Here is a 14,958-nt window from a genome sequence, read left to right as displayed (position 1 = left end):
GGAGTCCCTATGGTGTTATTTGTGAAGATCTGGTTATGTGCTGGCACTGAGTCTATATTCTACTTCTTATCTCATTGTGATCATTAACAGAAATATGATGCTGTACTCTTCATGAATATATCAAGACATATTCAATAGAATAGTGTCATTCAAGATGCTAAATGTGTACACCCAGTGGCAGCTCATGAGTATTCATTCTGGGTGTTCACAACTTTTTAGATTAGATTAGATTAGATTAATATTTGTTCCATAGATCTTGAATACGACACTTCGTGATGATGTGGAACGTGTCAGGTTAATAAAAGATGTCTGTACAAGATATTACATTACACAAAATATTGCATGACACTAATGTTTAAGTTGTTTTTTTCCCCCCTCCCTTAATTTATATCTAAAAATTCAGCCAATGAGTAGAAGGAGTTGTCATCTAGAAATTCTTTTAATTTATTTTTAAATGTTGGTTGGCTATCTGTCAGACTTTTGATACTGTTTGGTAGGTGACCAAAAACTTTTGTGGCAGCATAATTTACCCCTTTCTGTGCCAAAGTCAGATTGAACCCTGCATAGTGAAGATCATCCTTTCTCCTCGTGTTATAGCTATGCACACTGCTATTACTTTTGAACTGGGTTGGATTATTAACAACAAATTTCATAAGTGAATATATATACTGTGAGGTTACTGTGAGGATCCCTAGATCCTTAAATAGATGTCTGCAGGATGAACGTGGGTGGGCTCCAGCAATTATTCTGATTACACGTTTTTGAGCAATGAATACTTTTCTACTCAACGATGAATTACCCCAGAACATGATGCCATATGAAAGCAGTGAATGAAAGTAGGCATAGTAAGCTAATTTACTGAGATTCTTATCAGATCAGTTTGAGAGCATGAAATTAATATCGTATGCTGTATAACAGTTACGCTTATCAACAAATTTACAACTACAGCCACTGCCAATAATAATAACAACATTAGTAATAATAATAATAATAATAATAATAATAATAATAATAATAATAATAATAATAATAGAAGGAAAACAAAGGCAGAGGATGAGATGATCAGATGAAGTTAACCGACACCTCATGTTCTGTTATTACCAAACAACAAACTTAGGAACCAACACAACTGGATACAGATCACAAGTATACACAAAATTTATTACCAGATACCCAGAATTAAAATTTTTAACAGAACAACGACTAGCTGATCAGATCCATGTAATAATCAAAAATAACAGGATACCCCAGACAGAATTAGAAAACATCAAACAACAAGTACAACAAATACTGGAACAAAATAATGTGCAATCAGAAGAAGAAGAAAATACAGTAATGGACTCAAACATCCTAGAGCAATCAAACAAAGAACAACACGCATCAATTAAACAATCAGAAAAAAACGAAATCTTAAGACAGCCACCAGAACAAGCACAAATAGAACATGAAGTGACACACATGTTAGATATAGAAGAAAAATTTCAGTTGACATATATAGAATACAAAGACACAAATACAGACATTAGACCATTCTTGCATAGACCACCAAATAACCCACAAGTTGAAACAACAACAACAACTATCAACACAATCATACACAACAAAATAAATGAAAATACAACTATGGAAGAGTACAACTACTGGTTTATGTAGGAGCACTCACTACACTAAATATACACACTAGGCAGAGATCAGAACCAACCAACACACAGAAGAAACCCACAAAACCAGCATGGCAACACAGGCTACAGATCAGAATAGAAAAACTGAGAAAAGACATCGGACAGCTAACACAGTTTATAAGAAATGAAATATCAGACAAAAAACGAAAAAGGTTAGGTAAAATCTCGCAACAAGAAGCGATAGAGCAATTAGATGAAAAAAGCAGAAATTACAAGCATTGGCCAAACAACTTAGAAGATACAAAAAAAAGTGAAAATAGAAGGAAACAAAACCAAACATTCAACACAAACCAAAAGAAAATTTACCAGACAATAGATAACACACAAATTAAAATAGACAATCCACCAAACATGACAGACATGGAACACTTTTGGAGCAACATATGATCAAATCCGGTACAACATAATAGACATGCACGGTCGATATGAGCAGAAACAGACACATACAAGATGATACCACAAATGCCTGAAGTGATAATTTTGCAACATGAAGTCACCCGAGCAATTAATTCTACGCACAATTGGAAAGCCCCTGGAAATGATAAAATAGCATATTTCTGGCTAAAGAATTTCACCTCAACACATTCACATCTAACTAAATTATTTAACAGTTACATTGCAGACCCATACGTATTCCCTGTTACACTTACACAAGGAATAACTTATCTGAAACCTAAAGATCAAGCAGACACAGCAAACCCAGCAAAATATTGCCCCATAACATGCCTATCAACAATATACAAAATATTAACTTGTCATTAAACAGAAATTAATGACACATACAACACAGAACAAAATTATAAATGAAGAACAAAAAGGCTGCTGCAAAGGAGCACAAGGATGTAAAGAGCAACTGGTAATAGATACAGAGGTGACATATCAAGCTAAAACTAAACAAAGGTCGCTGCACTACGCATACATTGATTACTAAAAAGCTTTTGATAGTGTACCCCACTCATGGTTGCTACAGATATTGGAAATATACAAAGTAGATCCTAAATTGATACTGTTCCTAAACATAGTAATGAAAAATTGGAAAACCACACTTAATATCCAAACAAATTCAAATAATATCACATCACAGCCAATACAGATTAAGCGTGGAATATACCAAGGAGACTCATTAAGTCCTTTCTGGTTCTGTCTTGCTCTGAACCCACTATCCAACATGATAAATAATACAAATTATGGATATAATATTACTGGAACATACCCACACAAAATCACACATTTGCTATACATGGATGATCTAAAACTACTGGCAGCAACCAAACAACAACTCACCAATTACTAAAGATAACAGAAGCATTCAACAATGATATAAATATGGCTTTTGGAACAGACAAATGTAAGAAAAATAGCATAGTCAAGGGAAAACACACTAAACAAGAAGATTACATATTGGATAACCACAGCGACTCCATAGAAGCGATGGAAAAAACAGATGCCTATAAATATCTAGGATACAGACAAAAAAATAGGAATAGATAATACAAATATTAAAGAAGAATTAAAAGAAATATATAGACAAAGACTAACAAAAATACTGAAAACAGAATTGACAGCAAGAAACAAGACAAAAGCTATAAATACTTATGCTATACCAATATTGACCTACTCATTTGGAGTAGTGAAATGGAGTAACACAGACCTAGAAGCACTCAATACACTTACACGATCACAATGGCACAAATATAGAATACATCACATACATTCAGCAACAGAAAGATTCACGTTAAGCAGAAAGGAAGGAGGAAGGGGATTTTTCGACATAAAAAACCTACATTATGGACAGGTAGACAATTTAAGAAAATTCTTTATAGAATGAGCAGAAACTAGCAAAATACACAAAGCAATCATTTATATAAATACATCGGCTACACCACTGCAATTTCATAATCACTTCTACAACTCTTTAGATCACATAACATCAACAGACATAAAGAAAGTAAATTGGAAAAAGAAAACACTACATGGCAAGCACCCGTATCATCTAACACAGCCACACATCGATAAAGACGCATCCAACACATGGCTAAGAAAAGGCAATATATACAGTGAGACGGAAGGATTCATGATTGCAATACAGGGTCAAACAATAAACACCAGATATTACAGCAAGCATATTATTAAAGATCCCAATACCACAACAGATAAATGCAGACTTTGCAAACAACAAATAGAAACAGTAGATCACATCACAAGCGGATGTACAATACTAGCAAATACAGAATACCCCAGAAGACATGACAATGTAGCAAAAATAATACATCAACAACTTGCCATACAAGAAAACTAATAAAACAACACATTCCCACATACAAGTATGCACCACAAAACGTACTGGAGAACGATGAATACAAATTATACTGGAACAGAACCATTATAACAGATAAAACAACACCACATAACAAACCTGACATCATACTCACCAATAAAAAGAAGAAATTAACACAACTAATTGAAATATCCATACCCAATACAAAAATATACAGAAGAAAACAGGAGAAAAAATTGAAAAATACATCCAACTGGCTGAGGAAGTCAAGGACATGTGGCATCAGGATAAAGTTGACATTATACCAATTGTACTATCAAGTACAGGAGTCATACCACACAATATCCACCAGTACATCAATGCAATACAGCTACATATAAACTTATATGTACAACTACAGAAATCTGTAATTATTGATACATGTTCAATTACCCGAAAGTTCCTAAATGCAATGTAACGTATACCGTACAGTTAAAAGGAAGTCGTGCTTGATCAAGGTCCGCGTCACTTTCCATTTGTGACCAGACAAAACATCTGAGAAGAGAAAGAAGAAATAATAATAATATGAATAACTTATCTGACAAAAGAAAGAATTGCTTTTGTGGAGTTTTGTTATTTTGTACATAATTAAGTACAGTTTAGGGTGTAATGAAATAATGTGTAAGCTTTTGCAACTCTCCATTTCACATTTTTGTGTAAGTGGCAGTTTTTGTGCTTTTTTTTAGGGGGGGGGACAAATGTACTAGATCCCTAAGAGACATATTAGGTCACGAATTTACTTCTGGGCTGGAAATCAGATATTCTTTTGCTCCACTTATGCAACAAATAGTGATAACTGTACACTTCCTTGTTAAATGTTGGGTTGTAGTCGCGCTTATTTTGATTTCGTCACTCTCTCAATCAAAGGATCTGTTCTCGGAGGCCCTAGCTAATTTGCAGCCAACTTTACGTAGTAATTTCCTTTTTTGCTCTCAGAATGAGATTTTCACTCTACAGCAGAGTGTGCGCTGATATGAAACTTCCTGGCAGATCACAGCTGTGTGCCGGATTGAGACTCGAACTTGCTGCCTTTTTCTTTCACGGGCAAGTGCTCTACTGACTGAGCTACCTAAGCACATCTCATGACCCATCCTCACAGCTTTTCCTTTCTGTTAGTATTTAAAATAGATTCAACATAGCTTGTGTTCACACTGCACACAAAAGCCAGAAATGATTAAACTCTAGCAATAATGTATGTCAACATGGTCACTTGACTAGATACAAATCAGGCACTGAGACCCATAAGGGCCTAAACATGCCACCATCAGTCTACATTTAAGTGAATATCAAAGAAACCAATGATAGAGCTTTTCGTGAATTTTCAAATATGCTGTGTGGATCTACAGCAGAGATAAGCATGACTCACCGTAAGATCAATGGATTTCAGAAGCATGACTAAATGCTACAATCTCACACTCAACTGTGATATGCTTTAGGCACTTAGAATTCTCAGCACCTCAAATGGATTATTAGATGATAAAATTCTTAACTTAATATAACTCATTCAAAAACCCACAAAATAGGTTTGCTGTCAGTACAACTTTTAACATACCTGACAGGGAAACTCCCCATCACACCCCCCTCAGATTTAGTGGTAAGATGGCCCAGTGGATAGCTCATCAAAAACTGAACACAGATCAAGCATGGAAAAAGGGAAGTGTACTAAACTGAAAAAAAGGCAAAATACAAACAGTGAACAGTCCAAGCTTAACAAGTACAATATCTAAACAAGTTAAACAGCCATTACATTGTGGTTAAGTGGTCACAGTGTTGGACTGTAAACTGCATGAGCTGTATTCAAAGCTTCCTAGTGCCATTTATTTTTATTGTATTTTATTATTTTTTCACAACATTATGAACTGTCCGTCCAGTCATTTAATGTTTCTTCTCATTCTGTAGTGTTGGCCACTGTCACACTATACATTGGTTACAGAATATGAGTCATGTGGTAAGAAAACATTACTGTCACAAGTAAATGTGATGAATAGTGAAAGGTGGTGAGTTACCAAATAGACATCTCAGAGAAATGAAAACAACAAATAAATGGGTGTGAACTCTATGTTGCAACAAAGGAATTCAAGAGTCAAAACATCCAAAACGGATTGCAGCTTCAAAAACGTTAAAAACATATGTTTTGACGGAGCACAGAGAAACTCTGTGATTGTGGAACTGTTGCATTCATTTGTAGCAGCTTATGTGACAAACATGTCCTTGCGAGTGACCACATTTATGTTCATACAAACACCTAATCGGTCGAGGAGGCATATCTCACTCACTTCCAGGTTTACAAATTAGGTGCGTCAATAAGAGATTCATATCATATGACACACATTCTGTCACTAATGTATGACACACCAAATGTGTTTTCCTGTGGAGGGTTTGGTTGACTTGTCCCCTTGTTATTGAACATTTGCAGTTCCCATTCGAAAGCCACTTCCTATCAGCTGTTAATAGAGTAGGTGAGCAGAAACAACTGTCATTTTAGTTCCCTGCCTTACACCTCACTGTTGCAAATGGACATTATGTCGTGACACAGACCCAAATTGGAATACAGCGAACAGCAGAAAAAAGACAATTTTGCACGAGGGAGATTTGAACATGAGTCACCTGGTTGGTAGTCCAACACCATACCTACTCAACCATGACACTGTTGCTCTTTCAGGCTGCTGTGTATTCCACTTCTTGACCTTGGACCATTCACTATTTATGTTTCTATTTTATTTTATTTAATTTTTCTTCACAGTTCAGTACGCCTTCTTCATGTTTTCATGCTTGATGTATGTTTAGTTTTCGACAGGCTGTCCACTGAGCTCTCTTACCACTAAATCTGAGAGGGGTGTGATACAAAGTTTCCCTTGTGAAGAGCATCTTATCATTGGTTAGTAGTTAGTTTTGAATACATTATGGGAGTGACAGTGATCAATGTGTTAGAAATATTTACTACTGGAGAATCACTACTCAGCAGGAGGAGGTTCTTACTCATCGGTCTGAAGATGACCACAGTAGTGGTCGAAACCAGTCACCGTAATAAGTAAATTGTGATAAAGACTGTTTTTAATAGTAAATATTTGTATAGTAGGATTTATGCCGAGCAAACAGAGATAAAAGCCTGCCACAGTGTGCTACCACTTGGTGGCACTGATGTAAACATCTAGTTGAGTGGCAAGGTCTAGCTCTGCACATTGTGACCCATGCACACTGTTTATCAAATCCGTACACATTTGGCCCATAAGGAAATTACATCATGTGAGTTGCCCATGTGCAGAAGCCCCCTAAAATGAGCACAACTGAAGGTGTGCTTGCGACCCTGTTGCCAAGTTTCACAGAGTATAGAGGAGCAGTAGCGCGATAGAAGTGCTGTTCTCTTTCAGATTGTGACCTCTATTTACATTTAAGAGCATTCAAATAAAAAAAAATCAATAAATCCTCAAGATGTTGAAAGTTAGTGTCTTCAAAAGCTCTTGTGCTCTTACACAGCAGCTGCCACTTTGTATGCGATTGATATTATGTCAGGTGCAAAGGTTTGCAACAGTCTGTAAGCAACAAAAAATGTTGTTGTTGTTGTTTTTGTTGTTGTTGTTGTTAACAGTAGAAGCAGCCATTATAATTATAATAATAGTGATGGTGGTGGAGATAAATGTCATTGTTGATAGTATTAATAATGAATTAATTATGTTTTTTTTTGCATTATTTGTTTTGCAGAGGTGAAAAATCTTTATTTTCTGCATTTTTCCTGTCTGTCTTCTAAAACGTGTGAGTTTTGATTATTCAGCTTGTTGACTCGCTCTTTCCTAGCATTTGTTCCATCATACATGGCCCATTTTTCATGGTTTTGACACATTTACTTTATCTCTGTGACTGGCTGCTCTTCCTTTCACACAGATATCAGTTAAGGAAGGGTCATTATATGTGCAGTCTGTCTGTGAATTGAGTAAACTCTGTTCTCTGTCTTTCACCTGTTAGTGTGTTATATTTTCTGAAGTGGAAATCGGAGACCAGGCTTGTAGCATTTGCCTGTTAAGTCTGGAAAATCTCCTAGAAACTGTACTCCACTGGGTGGTGTGCAAGACCAATGGTCATTGATGTGCTGTGCAGATTTATCCGCCTTCCATTCTCGCAACATGCTCAGCTATATAGTCCAGGGGACAGATATTTTCTGAACTGTTAGTATGTTGTGTGTAAGTGGTCTATAGTATAGAGTCCAAGTTTTGGACATCAAAAACCTTTGAGGGAACTGAGAAAACAATGAAATTTTGGCACTTTCTTAAATTTGTTGCCTATATGTATATGATGTGCCCCCCCCCCCCCCCCCCCATGAACTGTGGACCTTGCCGTTGGTGGGGAGGCTTGCGTGCCTCAGCGATACAGATAGCCATACCGTAGGTGCGACCACAATGGAGGGGTATCTGTTGAGGGGCCAGACAAACGTGTGGTTCCCGAAGAGGGGCAGCAGCCTTTTCAGTAGTTGCAAGGGCAACAGTCTGGATGATTGACTGATCTGGCCTTGTAACACTAACCAAAATGGCCTTGCTGTGCTGGCACTGCGAACGGCTGAAAGCAAGGGGAAACTACAGCCGTAATTTTTCCCGAGGGCATGCAGCTTTACTGTATGATTAAATGATGATGGCATACTCTTGGGTAAAATATTCCGGAGGTAAAATAGTCCCCCATTCAGATCTCCAGGCGGGGACTACTCAAGAGGATATCATTATCAGGAGAAAGAAAACTGGCGTTCTACGGATCGGAGCGTGGAATGTCAGATCTCTTAATAGGGCAGGTAGGTTAGAAAATTTAAAAAGGGAAATGGATAGGTTCAAGTTAGATATAGTGGGAATTAGTGAAGTTTGGTGGCAAGAGGAACAAGACTTCTGGTCAGGTGACTACAGGGTTATAAACACAAAACCAAATAGGGGTAATGCAGGAGTAGGTTTAATAATGAATAGGAAAATAGGAATGCGGGTAAGCTACTACAAACAGCATAGTGAACGCATTATTGTGGCCAAGATAGATACGAAGCCCACGCCTACTAAAGTAGTACAAGATTATATGCCAACTAGCTCTGCAGATGACGAAGAAATTGAAGAAATGTATGATGAAATAAAAGAAATTATTCAGATAGTGAAGGGTGACAAAAATTTAATAGTCATGGGTGACTGGAATTCGGTAGTAGGAAAAGGGAGAGAAGGAAATGTAGTAGGTGAATATGGATTGGGGCTAAGAAATGAAAGAGGAAGCCGCCTGGTAGAATTTTGCACAGAGCACAACTTAATCATAGCTAACACTTGATTCAACAATCATAAAAGAAGGCTGTATACATGGAAGAAGCCTGGAGAAACTGACAGGTTTCAGATAGATTATCTAATAGTAAGACAGAGATTTAGGAACCAGGTTTTAAATTGTAAGACATTTCCAGGGGCAGATGTGGTCTCTGACCACAATCTATTGGTTATGACCTGTAGATTAAAACTGAAGAAACTGCAAAAAGGTGGGAATGTAAGGAGATGGGACCTGGATAAACTGAAAGAACCAGAGGTTGTACAGAGTTTCATGGAGAGCATAAGGGAACAATTGACTGGAATGGGGGAAAGAAATACAGTAGAAGAAGAATGGGTAGCTTTGAGGGATGAAGTAGTGAAGGCAGCAGAGGATCAAGTAGGTAAAAAGACGAGGGCTAGTAGAAATACTTGGGTACCAGAAGAAATATTGAATTTAATTGATGAAAGGAGAAAATATACAAATGCAGTAAATGAAGCAGGCAAAAAGGAATACAAACGTCTCAAAAATGAGATCGACAGTTTTGTGGCGGTGTTCGTAGCGACAAACAATTTGCGGTAGAAACGGCTTACGAAGTCACCCCACACTTTTAATAGCGGGCCGACCGGTCTGCTGGAACAGTGAACAGAAAGATGAAAACCCAAACACTCTGATTAAATAAAAGTCGGTACTTATCTTTATTAACGAAGATACAGAAACACAGTGGTGAACTCCGTGTCTACAGAAATCTGTCTAGTTCGAGTCGGAGTGGCTAGGTCAGCGTCGGCTGACGACAAACAACAACTCTGCTGCGATGAACACACAACTGACTAGCAAGTACACAATTCGGTGGCGAGTATACAACTGAGCGGCGAATACAGAACTGTCCTAGCGCTCGCGACTCCAGCGCTTAAGAAGCCAGAAGCCAGCGGTGGCGCGCGCAGACTTGCGGCGATTTGCTGTCTCGCTGGCGCTGCTTATGCGGACGGCGTCCGGACTTTGATGCTGCCAACCTTTTGGCAGCGGGCTCGGGTGGCATTACTGGCTAGGATATAACAGACAGGAAGTGCAAAATGGCTAAGCAGGGATGGCTAGAGGACAAATGTAAGGATGTAGAGGTTTATCTCACTAGGGGTAAGATAGATACTGCTTACAGGAAAATTAAAGAAACCTTTGGAGATAAGAGAACCACATGCATGAACATCAAGAGCTCAGATGGAAACCCAGTTCTAAGCAAAGAAGGGAAAGCAGAAAGGTGGAAGTAGTATATAGAAGGTCTATACAAGGGCGATGTACTTGAGGACAATATTATGGAAATGGAAGAGGATGTAGATGAAGATGAAATGGGAGATATGATACTGCGTGAAGAGTTTGACAGAGCACTGAAAGACCTGAGTCGAAACAAGGCCCCAGGAGTAGACAACATTCCATTAGAACTACTGATGGCCTTGGGAGAGCCAGTCATGACAAAACTCTTACCATCTGGTGAGCAAGATGTATGAGACAGGTGAAATACCCTCAGACTTCAAGAAGAATATAATAATTCCAATCCCAAAGAAAGCAGGTGTTGGCAGATGTGAAAATTACCGAACTATCAGTTTAATAAGTCACAGCTGCAAAATACTAACGCGAATTCGTTACAGACGAATGGAAAAACTGGTAGAAGCCGACCTCGGGGAAGATCAGTTTGGATTCTGTAGATATGTTGGAACACGTGAGGCAATACTGACCATACGACTCATCTTAGAAGCTAAATTAAGGAAGGGCAAACCTACGTTTCTAGCATTTGTAGACTTAGAGAAAGCTTTTGACAATGTTGACTGGAATACTCTCTTTCAAATTCTATAGGTGGCAGGGGTAAAATACAGGGAGCGAAAGGCTATTTACAATTTGTACAGAAACCACATGGCAGTTATAAGAATCGAGGGGCATGAAAGGGAAGCAGTGGTTGGAAAGGGAGTGAGACAGGGCTGTAGCCTATCCCCGATGTTATTCAATCTGTATATTGAGCAAGCAGTGAAGGAAACAAAAGAAAAATTCGGAGTAGGTATTAAAATCCATGGAGAAGAAATTCGAACTTTGAGGTTCGCCGATGACATTGTAATTCTGTCAGAGACAGCAAAGGACTTGGAAGAGCAGTTGAACGGAATGGATAGTGTCTTGAAGGGGGGATATAGGATGAACATCAACAAAAGCAAAACGAGGATAATGGAATGTAGTTGAATTAAGTCGGGTGATGCTGAGGGAATTAGATTAGGAAATGAGACACTTAAAGTAGTAAAGGAGTTTTGCTATTTGGGGAGCAAAATAACTGATGATGGTCGAAGTAGAGAGGATATAAAATGTAGACTGGCAATGGCAAGGAAAGCGTTTCTGAAGAAGAGAAATTTGTTAACATCGAGTATAGATTTAAGTGTCAGGAAGTCATTTCTGAAAGTATTTGTATGGAGTGTAGTCATGTATGGAAGTGAAACATGGACGATAAATAGTTTAGACAACAAGAGAATAGAAGCTTTCGAAATGTGGTGCTACAGAAGAATGCTGAAGATTAGATGGGTAGATCACATAACTAATGGGGAAGTATTGAATAAGATTGGGGAGAAGAATTTGTGGCACAACTTAACTAGAAGAAGGGATCGGTTGGTAGGACATGTTCTGAGGCATCAAGGGATCACCAATTTAGTATTGAAGGGCAGCGTGGAGGGTAAAAAATCATAGAGGGAGACCAAGAGATGAATACACTAAGCAGATTCAGAAGGATGTAGGTTGCGGTAGGTATTGGGAGATGAAGAGGCTTGTACAGGATAGAGTAGCATGGAGAGCTGCATTAAACCAGTCTGAGGACTGAAGACCACAACAACAACAACAACAACAACATATTTTTTTCTCTTACACTCTACTGCAAAACACACTTTTACATTTCTTGTAGGACGTTAAATTTCCTACAGTTTGTGTGGTAAAACTTATTTTTATACCACATATGTGCCAAGATAAAGGGTTCCAAAGAAACGGCAAATTTCTCCAATTATCATAAAAGAATTATAACTCAAATTTTATGTCTTTTTAAAACTTAAATTTTAAAATTTTAAAATTTGTGCCTCTAATGGTCAGTATATATCAATGTTCACTCCAGTGCAAACAGTGGACCTTGGTAAACAAAAATGTACAGTACTTGACCCTGAATAACTTCTACTACAGCTGTATGGACTAAGACAACAACAGTCATGTTAGAGTTACTGTGCATGATCTGTGTGGAATATCTGCTACGAAAACAGTAGAATGATCTCACTAGACTTTATTGCACTCATCTACAAAATGTGTCTTCTTCACAACAAAAACCATTAAATTGTCACATAAAATTTTTCATCCAACAACCCCAACAAAAGGAACTTCGTTTCAGTTCTGTTGGCTTAAACTGCGGCAGAGAACATGATGGTTAAGCAAGCAACAGGAGATGATGATGGTAATGACGATGAAGAACACTACTGTATCAAAGGCTGTTGATTTCTGTAGTGTTACAAAAGAGAAGATGAATGTCAGCACTATTTTATCAGAGAGCCCTTCCCTGTATGACTTAGTTGCCGTTCTCAAACAGTTAGATGCAACAGCATACCAAGTTTATGAAGCAGGGGGGAGGTTTCTTGTCACATTCTACATCTACTTCATAGACTTCTATATGGACACTCTGCAAATCACATTAAGTGCCTGGTAGAGGGTTCATTGAAGCACATTCACAATTCTCTGTAATTCCAATCTTGTATAGTGCACGGAAAGAATGAACACCTATATCTTTCTGTGGTTGGTGATTGGAATTTCCTGAGAAGATTCCTCTGCAATGAAAAACACCTTTGTTTTAATGATGTCCATTCCAAATCCTGTATCATTTCAGTGACTCTCTCTCCTCTATTTTTTGATAATATGAAATGTGCTGTCCTTCTTTGAACTTTTTCGATGTACTCTGTCAGTCCTATCTGGTAAGGATCCCACACCGCACAGCGGTATATTAGAAGAGGGTGGACAAGCATAGTGTAGGCAGTCTCCTTAGTAGATCTGTTACATTTTCTAAGTGTACTGCCAATAAAGCACACAGTCTTTGGTTAGCCTTCCCCACAGCATTTTATGTCTGTTCCTTCCAATTTAAGTTGTTCATATTTGTAATTCCTAAGTATTTAGTTGAATTTATGACGTTTTGATTTGACTGATTTTTCAGGTAACCAAAGTTTAATGGATTCTTTTTAGCACTCGTGTGGATGACCTCACACTTTTTTTACTTACAGTCAACTGGCAATTTTCACACCATACAGATATCTTTTCTAAATCATTTTGCAATCTGTTTTGATCTTCTCATTACTTTACTAGTCGATAAATGACAGTGTCGTCTGCAAACAACCTAAGATGGCTGCTCATATTGTCTCCCAAATCGTTTATATAGATAAGGAACAGCAAAGGGCCTATAACACTATCTTTGGGAATGCCAGAAATCACCCCTATTTTACTCGATGACTTTCTGTCAATTACTATGAACTATGACCTCTCTGACAGAAAATCATGAATCCAGTCACATAACTGAGACAATATTCCATAGGCATGCAATTTCACTGCAAGCCACTTGTGCGGTACAGGGTCAGCAGTCTTCCGGAAACCCAGAAATATGGAATCAATTTGAAGTCCCATATCGATAGCACTCAACATTTTGTGCGAGTCAAGAGCTAGTTGTGTTTCCCAAGAACATTGTTTTCTAAATCCGTGTTGACTGTGTGTCCATTGGCCATTTTCCTCTAGGTAACTCATAATGTTTGAACACAGTGTATGTTCCAAAATATGTGCTGCATATTGATGTTAGTGATATGGGCCTGTAATTTAATGGATTACTCCTACAACCTTTCTTGAATATTGGTGTGACCTGTGCAACTTTCCAGTCTTTGAGTACAGATCTTTCGTCGAGTGAATGGTTGTATATTATTGTTAAGTATGGAGCTATTACATTAGCATACTCTGAAAGGAACCTAACTGGTATACATTCTGGACCAGAAGACTTACTTTTATTAAGTTGTCTCACTACTCTGAGGATATCTACTTCTACGTTACTCATGTTGGCAGTTGTTCTTCATTCGAATTCTGGAATATTTACTTTGGCTTCTTTGGTGAAGGAATTTCGGAAGGCTGTGTTTAGTAACTCTGCTTTGGCAGCACTGTCTTTGATAGTATCTCAATTGCTATCACACAGAGAAGGCATTGATTGTGTCTTGCTGCTAGTATACTTCACATACAACCAGAATTGCTTTGGATTTTCTGCCAGGTTTCAAAACAAACAAAGTTTCATTGTGTAAACTATTATAAGCATCTCACACTGAAGGCTGTGCTGAATTTAGAGTTTCTGTAGAAGACCACCAATATTGGAGATTTTGTGTCTGTTTGAATTTGGCATGTTTCGTTGTTTCTGCAACAGTCTTCTGACCTGTTTTGTGTATCAAGGAGGATCAGCTCTGTTGTTTGTTAATTTATTTGGTATAAATATCTCAATTGCTGCTGATACTATTTATTTGGATTCAGGCCACATCTGGGGTCTACACTTATCTTGTTAATTTGGAGGGAGTGGAGATTGTCTTTCAGGAAGGCGTCAAATGAATTTTTAGCTGCTTTTTTGAATAGGTATGTTTTTTGTTTATTTTTGGAGCATTTGGGGGCTACAACATTCAATCTCGC

The 14,958-nt window shown here is 37.9% G+C and overlaps 1 protein-coding gene across 2 annotated transcripts in view; it reads left to right on the top strand.

The window, feature by feature from the left end:
- Nucleotides 1-14,958, top strand: part of LOC124715699 (GATOR complex protein NPRL2-like) — a 110,215-nt gene that overhangs the window by 72,138 nt on the left and 23,119 nt on the right. The gene's annotated exons all lie outside the window — the stretch shown is intronic.

This window comes from Schistocerca piceifrons, chromosome 1 (assembly GCF_021461385.2).
Source record: "Schistocerca piceifrons isolate TAMUIC-IGC-003096 chromosome 1, iqSchPice1.1, whole genome shotgun sequence".
In the NCBI taxonomy this organism is placed as follows: domain Eukaryota; kingdom Metazoa; phylum Arthropoda; class Insecta; order Orthoptera; family Acrididae; genus Schistocerca; species Schistocerca piceifrons.
Note: the sequence above shows the minus strand (reverse complement) of the source record. Positions and strands in the feature narration are given on the sequence as shown.